Raw genomic sequence first — 9,096 nt, forward strand, 5'->3', positions numbered from 1 at the left:
AGTCAAGTGGTTCATAGGGTACAAGTCATTAGAGGTTCAAAGTTCAACAGATTTCAAAAGTTCCTTAGAACAAACAAAGGTGACAAAGACACAGATTACCGTAAGAAGAAAATAAAAGATCATATTTGTTGTAATACATGTACAGTATTCCCAATGTAGGTGTTCCAACACATGCTCTTCAAAATTTGACCTGGACTTCAACAGGCTTGATATTACAAATAGAAGATTTGGTATGAGTGCCAATGAGAAAACTCTCGACAAGTAGTCAACATGGCTTGGAAAGTAACAACTATAGGTCACAGCACAGCCGATAACTATTAGAAAAAAACAAAACTACATTGTTAGCTGTACAAGGCCAAAAACAGACATATATAAAACAAATCAAATGAGAAATATAACGGCCCGATTTATATACAAAATAATAAACAAATTAAAACAAATAACAAGAGTGCACACACTGAAATGTCTCGCCTTCTTTACTAATCATTGATATTATGTTGATACTCCTAAATATAAAGCTTTATTACGACTGTCACATAAACTTAACATGAACCATGAAAATGAGGTCAAGGTCAGTTGAACCATATGCCATGCAGACATGTACAGCTAACAATGCTTCCATACAACAAATATAGTTGACCTATTGCTTATAGTTTAAGAAAATAGACCAAAACACAAAAACTTAACACTGAGGAATGAACCGTGAAACCAGGTCAAGGTCAAATCAAATCTGCACGACTGACATATAGATCATAAAATATTTCCATACACCAAATATAGTTGACCTATGACATATAGTATTAGATGAAAAGACCAAAACTCAAAAACTTAACTTTGACCACTGAACCATGAAAATGAGGTCAAGGTCAGATGACATCTAACCGCTAGACATGTACACCTTACAATCATTCCATACAACAAATATAGTAAACCTATTGCGAAAAGTATGAGAAAAACAGACCAAAACACAAAAACTTAACTATAACCACTGAACCATGAAAATGAGGTCAAGGTTAGATGACATCTGACTTCTAGACATGTACACCTTACAATCATTCCATACAACAAATATAGTAAACCTATTGCATAAAGTATGAGAAAAACAGACCAAAACACAAAAAACTTAACTATAACCACTGAACCAAGAAAATGAGGTCAAGGTCAGATGACACCTGCCAGTTGGACATGTACACCTTGCAGTCCTTCCATACACCAAATATACAAGACCTATTACTTACAGTATCTGAGATATGGACTTGACCACCAAAACTTAACCTTGTTCACTGATCCATGAAATGAGGTCGAGGTCAAGTGAAAACTGTCTGACGGGCATGAGGACCTTGCAAGGTACGCACATACTAAATATACTTATCCTATTACTTACAGTAAGAGAGAATTTAACATTACAAAAAATCTGAACTTTTTTTTCAAGTGGTCACTGAACCATGAAAATGAGGTCAAGGACAATGGATATGTGACTGACGGAAATTTCGTAACATGAGGCATCTATATACAAAATATGAAGCATCCAGGTCTTCCACGTCCTAAAATATATAGCTTTTTAGAAGTGAGCTAACACCGCCGCCGTAGCCGCCGCCGGATCACTATCCCTATGTCGAGCTTTCTGCAACAAAAGTTGCAGGCTCGACAAAAATAGACTACAGTTACCAAGTTCCAAAAAATAACGCACTTCATTGAAGGCTCCTTACTTAGAACAGGCACATTCAGAATTTGATGGTAAGGAACTTAAGACTTAATAAATCAGATAAAAAGGAATTTGAAATATACATTGCAAAAAGATATATCGAACGTTGTCAGCTGTCCTAGCTATTTATTTTTCTCTTAAAGAGAATAGATAGGTAAATTCCAGTGTTTCTCTCTTTTTTTGGTTCTTTTTTTAAATTTCGGGGTCTAGATTCAAATATTTGAACATGCGCCCTTTCAGACCTTGCGCAAAAGCAGCGCCTGTTTCTTCTCTTTAAGACGTGTACAGTCATACCCCGTGACACCCCTCATCATTTTTCTTTAGAAGTCCTAGTATAGGCCGACTATCCCCAATTTTTTGGACATTTTTTTTAAATTTTAAGCGCTAGTTTCAGATTTTTGAACATAGCGCCCTTCGATACCTAGTGCAAAAGAAGCGCCTGTTTCTCCTCTACAAGACCTATATAGTCATATCCCGTGACACCCCCCATTATTTTTTTCTAGAACTCCTGGAATAGGCCGACCCTACCCCAATAGACCACTTTCGAGTTCATCCGTCACCGGCAAAAACTCGTCAATTATGCACGCCTTTATGACGTCATTTACCAGATAGAGGGGGTCGCCTGTATCCCTGCACTATTTACGTTCATCAAGCGTTTTAGTGATCGTCTTTGTGCAGGATAAACTAGAAATAATGGTTGCTCTGTAGGTACTTACTGACAATTCCCTAATGACAGCAGTGTTGATTGTCAATTTTGAGAATTCAATTTGCCGAACAATTCGTATAATATAGAATTATAGTTTTCCAACCACTCGCTCAACATTGGAAGGGAAGTGACGACGCCCCAAAACGCACAAATGACGGTGATAAAAGCGCGTATAATTGACGAGTTTTTTCCGGTGACGGATGAACTCGAAAGTGGTCTATTCTTTTGACATTTTTTTCGATTTTTGAGCTCTAGTTTCAGATTTTTGAACATAGCGCCCTTCGATACCTAGCGCAAAAGAAGCGCCTGTTTCTCTTCTACAAGACCTATATAGTCATATCCCGTGACACTCCCCATTATTTTTCTCTAGAACTCCTGGAATTGGCCGACCCTACCCCCATTTTTTGGACATTTTTTCGAATTTTGAGCTCTAGTTTCAGATTTTTGAACATAGCGCCCTTCAATACCTAGCGTAAAAAAAGCGCATGTTTCTCCTCTACAAGACCTACATAGTCATATCCCTTGACACCCCCCATTATTTTTCTCTAGAACTCCTGGAATAGGCCGACCCTACTCCCATTTTTTGATATTCTTTTCGAATTTTGAGCTCTAGTTTCAGATTTTTGAACATAGCGCCCTTCGATACCTAGCGCAAAAGAAGCGTCTGTTTCTCCTCTACAAGACCTATATAGTCATATCCCGTGACACCCCCCATTATTTTTCTCTAGAACTCCTAGAATAGGCCGACCCTACCCCAATTTTTTGACATTTTTTTCAAATTTTGAGCTCTAGTTTCAGATTTTTTAACATAACGCCCTTCGATACCTAGCGCAAAAGAAGCGCCTGTTTCTCCTCTACAAGACCTATATAGTCATTTCCCGTGACACCCCCAATTATTTTTCTCTAGAACTCCTGGAATAGGCCGACCCTACCCCCATTTTTTTGACATTTTTTTCAAATTTTGAGCTCTAGTTTCAGATTTTTGAACATAGCGCCCTTTGATACCTAGCGCAAAAGAAGCGCCTGTTTCTCCTCTACAAGACCTATATAGTCATATCCCGTGACACCCCCCATTATTTTTCTCTAGAACTCCTGGAATTGGCCGACCCTACCCCCATTTTTTGACATTTTTTTCAAATTTTGAGCTCTAGTTTCAGATTTTTGAATATAGCGCCCTTCGATACCTAGCGCAAAAGAAGCGCCTGTTTCTCCTCTACAAGACCTATATAGTCATATCCCGTGACACCCCCCATTATTTTTCTCTAGAACTCCTGGAATAGGCCGACCCTACCCCCATTTTTTTGACATTTTTTTCAAATTTTGAGCTCTAGTTTCAGATTTTTGAACATAGCGCCCTTCGATACCTCGCGCAAAAGAAGCGCCTGGTTCTCCTCTACAAGACCTATATAGTCATTTCCCGTGACACCCCTCATTATTTTTCTCTAGAAGCCCTGAAATAGGCCGACCCCCCTAATTTTTTGACATTTTTTTCAAATTTTGAGCTCTAGTTTCAGATTTTTGAACATAGCGCCCTTCGATACCTGGCGCAAAAGAAGCGCCTGTTTCTCCTCTACAAGACTTATATAGTCATATCCCGTGACACCCCCCCCCCCCCATTATTTTTCTGTAGAACTCCTGGAATAGGCCGACCCTACCCCCATTTTTTGACATTTTTTTCGAATTTTGAGCTCTAGTTTCAGATTTTTGAACATAGCGCCCTTCGATACCTAGCGCAAAAAAGCGCCTGTTTCTCCTCTATAAGACCTATATAGTCATATCCCGTGACACCCCCCTTTATTTCTCTCTAGAACTCCTGGAATAGGCCGACCCTACCCCAATTATTTTGACATTTTTTTCGATTTTTGAGCTCTAGTTTCAGATTTTTGAACATAGCGCCCTTCGATACCTAGCCCAAAATAAGCGCCTGTTTCTCTTCTACAAGACCTATATACTCATATCCCGTGACACCCCCCCCCCCCCCCCCCATTATTTTTCTCTAGAACTCCTAGAATTGGCCGACCCTACCCCCATTTTTTGGACATTTTTTCAAATTTTGAGCTCTAGTTTCAGATTTTTGAACATAGCGCCCTTCGATACCTAGCGTAAAAAAAGCGCCTGTTTCACCTCTACAAGACCTATATAGTCATATCCCGTGACACCCCTCATTATTTTTCTCTAGAAGTCCTAGAATAGGCCGACCCCCCTAATTTTTTGACTTTTTTTTTCTAATTTTGAGCTCTAGTTTCAGATTTTTGAACATAGCGCACTTCGATACCTAGCGCAAAAGAAGCGCCTGTTTCTTCTCTACAAGACCTATATAGTCATTCCCCGTGACACCCCTCATTATTTTTCTCTGGAGGCCTGGAATAGGACGACCCCCCTAATTTTTTGACTTTTTTTCGATTTTTGAGCTCTAGTTTCAGATTTTTGAACATAGCGCCCTTCGATACCTAGTGCAGAAGAAGCGCCTGTTTCTCTTCTACAAGACCTATATAGCCATATCCCGTGACACCCCCCATTATTTTTCTTTTTAGCTGACCTAGCTCGAAGGGCATATAGAGCTTTTCTATTCACTTGGCGTCCGTCGTCGTCCTTTGTCGTTAACTTTTACAAAAATCTTATCATCTAAAACTACTGGACAAAAGGAATAGGTCCAGTAAGATCCTTTTTTTTTTGGTCCGAAAATAAAGCAGTTTTCAAAAAATTGTTTGAATGCAAACTTTAGGCTATCTATTGGAAAGTAGAATATTTGTGTCAAATAAATATGGGCTGTTTCTTTTCAATACAATACACATATCGTGTACTAGCATCATTAAGTCATTCTAAATCCTGAAATATTCACAATTTTAACCTAAATTAATCGACCGAAGAAGACAATTCAGTGTTTAAAAATTGTCAAAAATTGTTCATCAGATGAACCTGAAATTGAAACCAACATGGCTAACAATAGAACATAGGGGTAAATGCAGTGTTTGTCTTTATATCTATGTAACCAAAGCATTTAGAGAAAATCTGATTACTAGGTATACATGTAGTTCCCTCATTTGCCAGTGTCATATAAATATGCCGATCATTATCTTGAACGGACTCTTACGTGACCTAACTGTTGTATATATTGTTAATTAGTTATCGTCTTGAGCATGCATTTAATATTTGCTACTTGCAACCAATAATCTATCATTTAAAATATGTCGTTTTACAAAGAATCTTAGGTTACAACTCCCTTGGGAAGTTAGCCCTAATTGGTGTGAGCCAAGGCTCCGGGTTAAAGACCGTACTTTGACATACAATTGTTTACTCAAGTAAGATTATATATATACAAATTGTGACTTGGATAGAGAGTTGTCTCATTGGCACTCCTACCAAAGAGTCTTATATCTACTTAGATTGAATTTGATGTTTTAACTTTCCTCTTGGCCAAACACCTCTTCAATTGTTTCGGTTCTTATAGATGTATATACTTGACTTTCAAATATTCGAAAATTTAAGCGTTCCGTATGTAAAAGCTTTACTGAAAATTTACAACGTTTTACATTGTCCTAGTTTTTCGAGAGCACCATTGGTGTACAAAAAATGTATGTCCAAAATGGCAAATTTCATCATGCAGAGATAGTTGCACTCACTTTACACGACCCATTCTGAATGGACGTAGCTACTTGTACTTTGCTCAGAGATAATTGTAGTACGATAACTTAAAATGTGCAAATAACAAATACGGAACTATCCCTTGATACAAAAATGTCCCGTTTCCTTTAACTGTTTAAGTCGCTATTAAACAATAGAGGCGGATTTAGTGGACCACCCACTCCTAACAGGGCTACATGTATAATAAATGCATTATCCATTTTACAAGCATCGGTCCAATTGTTGTCTAACTAGGCCCCCTTTAATTTTCAAATTCATGGATCCGCACCTGAAAAATAATATACCATTATTGAAGCCACTCGTGGAGGTATACAAGTCAAATATAGTGTCACTATAGTGACAATATTTATATTTCCAATTCCCAAATAGAGTATAATATATTTATTTTGTTTCGTTTCGTTCCGCTTTTATTCCGTTTGGCTGTTTAAATGTACCCCTCTTTTTCCCCTTTTCTAATTTTGATATTTTGATATCTTCGTCAAAAATTTTAAAAATCAAACTTCCAAAAAGCGAAATATTCAAAACTGTTCGTTAAGTTTAGTACTTTTAAAGGTTGGTCAAATATCTAAACTATCAAATTTAAAAACGATATTTGATTAAACGATAATTGATTATTTGGTGAAAATTTAAAAATTTGAAAACTTTTTTTAAAAGTTTTGAATTTTAAAATTTTGAAGCTTTGATCGAAATTCCAAAGATCTAAAATAATTTCCTTTTTTTAAAGGAGTAGGTTCAGTAAGACCCCTTTTTGGCACGAAAATATAGCAGTTTTAGAAAATTTGAAAATGTAATCTTTTAGCTATTTTGGAAAGTAAAATGCTTCTTCTACATAAATATGAGCTGTTTTTGACAATATACTGCACAAATATCGCGTTCTAGCATCATTAAGTCATGCTAAATTACTGAAATCTTCAAAATATTAGCATTTTGGTTAATTTTTAGACGGTTTCCGTCTAAAATGATAGTGGCCGCATTTGTGTTCAATCATAATATTGAAATGTAATTTGTATTTGATGATAAAACAAAACATATATAAAGGTTGAGGATAAACACGAATGTGGCCAATTTCATTTTTGACAAAAAACATCTGAAAAGTGACGGTTTTTTTTGGCATGTTTGATAGATTTTTCATATTTTAAGCTTGAATCAGAGCGTTTTTAATGACTAAATAAGTTACAATTTTTCACATCAACTAATCGAATCAATTGAAATAGACACTCAAGTGTTGGAAAAGTGTCCAAAAATTTTCGTTGGATGAACCGGAAATTTGAGGCTAAAATCGGCTCTTACCGGACCCACGGGTGTCATTCGGTGCATCGAGAGAAATGATCGTGAAAGAATATCTAACGGCGGTCAAGTATTGAGAGACGATCGTGAAAGTTCTGGTAACGGATCGTGAAAGACATTTAATCGAGAAGACATATGAAAGTTCAGTAAATATTCTAATTTAATTAATTACTCAGTCACATTTACGACAAAATAAAACTGTCTGTCAAAATGGTTCAACATTATGATCAGTATGTCAGAATATCCAGTTTCAAAAGTACATAGTTATTACAAAACGACAAAAGGCAGATTGCTTCTCGACATTTCAATGACATAAAAAATGAAAACAAACACGATTTTTTCACAAATTCGACTAGATAAACTACGTTTATCAGAATTAGGGCATTGACTTTGAATTTATTAAACGGTTTTCATAGTTATTTTGTATAAATATAATGTGAAACTTGGTAAATAAAGAACTATCTACACAAAATTGATTTTTTGGATCGTGAAAGATCACGTACCGCATTTTTGAAGATCGTGAAAAGAATCGTGAAAGATCTGATGCTTCGAAGAACGTTCACATTATTCTTCCATTATATGATAATTGATATTTGTTATTGATATTAAAAAGGCTCGACATCCTCAATAGGTTTAAGCCAAAAAAGTAAAATGAGCATGGAGGATCCAAAATTCCAAAAAGTTGTACCAAATACGACTATGGTAATCCTTAGTTTTTCGAAAAATTCAAAGTTTTGTAAACAAGAAATTTGTATCAAATGACCACATTATTGACATTCATGTCAACATCAAAGTATGGAATACTGGGCTGATGATACCCTCGGGGACTAAACGTCCACCAGCAATGGCATCGACCCAGTGGTGTAAATAGTTATCAAAGGTACTAGGATTATAATTTAGTACGCCAAATACATTAAAATTATTATTTGGGCATTTGTGAACATGTTGTTTGTAAAATAATTGGATGATTGTAGGACGAAGTTTTTGTATTGTCATGTGAAGTACTCACTTATCATTGTTATAGGATACCCATATTTTGTATATTGGATCCTATACTAAATGTCCGTCAGACAGGATTCACCTGACCCTGATTTTGCCTCATTTCATGGATGAAGATTCATTTTAGTGGTCAAGTCCGTATCGAGGATTCGTTAAGCTTCATGATAACTGTCTGTTGTTATGATTGTAAGGTGTATATTTTCGACTTGTGCAAGGTTTCAACTAACATTGAACTCATTATCATGCATCATTCGGCAATGTTTGCTTTTTGTTGTTTGGCCTTTTAAATATATACATTTTACACCTGTATGCTATAGCGACAAGGTGTTTCGTGTATAGTGTATATGTCTGTCTACATGTTCCTTATATGACCATGATGACTTCAATTGTGTTTGATTTATTTAATGATAGTAAGATGTCTATGCCTGGCTGTCGGTCAGGGTTCACATACTTTTGACCTTATGTTCCGAATTAATTTGCCAAGCATAACTTTTACAATTATCAGTTTCTAAGGCACTGTAAGGATCGGAACACATGTTGTTGGTGTACAGGATATTTGTAGAGATCTGTATGGCATGGTTCATCTGACCATGACCTTTTTTATGAAACATTGACAATCTTAAGTGCATTTGACAATTCTAGTAAAACCCTTGATATCATAGACGTTCAACAAATATACTATCATAAGTAAAGCAAACAAGACATTACAGCATTTGCGCTTTGGTATTCTATAGTATGTCCTATTTAGTTAAAT

The sequence above is a fragment of the Mytilus edulis genome, chromosome 8 (genome assembly GCF_963676685.1).
Source record: "Mytilus edulis chromosome 8, xbMytEdul2.2, whole genome shotgun sequence".
NCBI lineage: Eukaryota > Metazoa > Mollusca > Bivalvia > Mytilida > Mytilidae > Mytilus > Mytilus edulis.